Raw genomic sequence first — 2,714 nt, forward strand, 5'->3', positions numbered from 1 at the left:
AATTGCACCAACAGTATATGAGTTTTCTCACATCCTCTCCAGCACTTGTTAATTGTTGATTTATTAATGATAGCCATTCTGACAGGAGCAAGGTGGTATCTCATCATGGTTTGATTTGCATTGTCCTGATGATTAGTGATGGTGAGCACATTTTCATATGTCCATTGTCCATCTGTAGGTCCTCTTTGGAAAAAAATATCTATTTCGGGTTCTCTGCCCATTTTTTAATTGGATCGTTTTTAGGAGGGAAGGTGTTGTTATAGTTCTATATTTTAATTTTTTTTTTCCAAAATGAAATGTATAAAGTTGCATAAAACATTTATTTGGTTTTATTTTCCTTCTCTTCTCCCACTGTCTTTGTGTACACTCTCATATTCATTCTGTGTAATGTGCACACAGCTAGATTATTTGATTATTACTTAGCATCCAATTACTAATTCATAATTTATTTTTTTTCTTAAAAAGACTTAGGTGAAACACCTGTAAAATCAGTAGTGGCTATGTTTCTTTAACATTATAGGAAGTCTTCAACTCAAAATCATGACAGAAGACTCCGATAATTAGAGTTCCACATATGTACATTTCAGTATTATACGTAAAAAAAATAACTCCCCAAGGAACATACTTATATGAATTCTGTAATGTAAGATTTGACTATACAGATTTGCTACTTGGCTTATGGAAGCCACTATGCACTCTGATCTGGCACCCTTATACCCAGAGGGACTTTTCTCAGTGCTGGGAATATGGTTTTATTACTGTCATCTTTAAAACACAAACCTAAGAGCCTAGTTGGAAGGGAATGTACTTATGCATCAATCTCAATTCAAAACTCACTTCAAAAATTAGTGAATAAAAACTCATTGGGAATTGCATTAATGAGATAACAAAGAGAACCAAAGGATTTGTTTTGTTTTATGTTTCTTGCCTAACTTATCATACTTTTTGATTTGAGGTATGTAATGTTTTCAAAGCTATCATTTTGAAATAGCTGCGAGAGTACATTAGTATCAATTTTATAGTTAGAAATTTACGATTAGAAATAAAAATATCTGATGGCCTTGACTAGTGTATCTGAACATATTTCATTTTTAGTAACCTGGACTATGGATTACATAACACTTTTGATTTAATATAAAGTCAGTTAAAATGAAGACAATCTTCCCTTTGATTAAAGTTCTTTTGCAGCAAATTGAAAGCTAGTGAAGCTATTTTCTGTGGTTGCTTTGCATACTAAATAAACAATGTGAATTGTCGCCAATAATATTTTATGCTACTTTAATATTTCTGATAAATTATTTCCATTTATATTTTACCAACATATATATGTATGATGTTGGTAAAATATGATAGATATATATGATGAAAATTGAATTATTTAATTTTTTCTCTCTTCTATAATCTATGAATGATTATAATTATCTATTCCATTGAGGCAGAAAAGTAACCCAAGTAAGCAAGGAGACAAAGAAGTTAATATATAAAATAATGAAACCAGGCATATATATACGGTTTCAAATATAGCCTTGGTGACATCCTCAGAGGTCATGATTTTCAGGATGAATTTTCTATCTCACTTTGTTATACATAGAAGAGGTGGTCCTGGCCCTACTGGCCTGATATAGCATTTCTTTACCCTTATACTTTGTCTTGTTATATTATCAGCAATAGCAAATATACATTAGATTCAAAGGAACATCATCATTTTAACGAAATGAATCCTGGGCCTGTACCTAAACATATACTGGATATTTAGAAAACCAACAGATCTCAGATTTTCTTTCCCTATAGATTCTGTCACAGGTCTATTCACATGGTAGCCAAGGAAAAAAGACATCTAATCTTTCCTGATACTACAAGGGGACAACAATGAACCAAACATATAATAACTGCGGATTTGAAGATCGGGGTATACAAATAAAATTCAGTGTTTTCTTAAAACCGTGATAGACAAAACTGTTATTCCCCAAGGAACTGCTGGCTAGAGATTCCTATGCATGTAAATTAGAATTGATGTTCTCTCTGATGAGTGAGTGGAAGGTTTGTGGGCCTGGGTTAATGAGGGACTGCTCTCTGAATAAGTAAAATTTTAGCTGAGAGCTTACAGAAGACAGCACCGTAGAATGGAAAAGATACAGGGATTAGTTTGCTCCAAATGTCAAGGACAGTTAAGTAAAGGAACAGAGAAGGTGTGAGAGGGCAGAATATGTGAAAAGAATGAAAACTAAGTCTGCCTAGTTATAGAGTACAGGAAGGGAAGTCTTAGAATCCAGCCTGTATTTGTCCTATGAGAGAGCAGAGAAAAAGGCTGCAAAGATTTGTTCTTGACCTTCTCGAAGATATACAGTACTCACCTGCATATTTTAGGATATAATGAACCCATATTCGTGACAATAATTTGCATAGTTTTTAAATTAAAAAAAATTCTGTAAGATCTCAGTTAACCATGATATTCAAAACAATCCTGTAGTACACAAGAGTCAGATATTTTAAAATTCACTTTGTTTACTCATCTAATTAGTTCTCCTACCATTTACTGAGCATCTTCTATGTACCATGCCTTATTTTATGTTCTGGAAATAAGAATGTAAATGAGACACCTCTCTTCTTTAAAAGAACAGTAGATTAAAAATAAATCTTTGGGGTGAAGGCAGCCATAGAAACAATTATCTGTATTGTAAGAGCCAAAAATATTTTGTTGATGATATGAATAA

This window comes from Pteropus vampyrus, unplaced genomic scaffold, assembly GCF_000151845.1.
Source record: "Pteropus vampyrus isolate Shadow unplaced genomic scaffold, Pvam_2.0 Scaffold27, whole genome shotgun sequence".
Classification (NCBI taxonomy): Eukaryota; Metazoa; Chordata; class Mammalia; order Chiroptera; family Pteropodidae; genus Pteropus; species Pteropus vampyrus.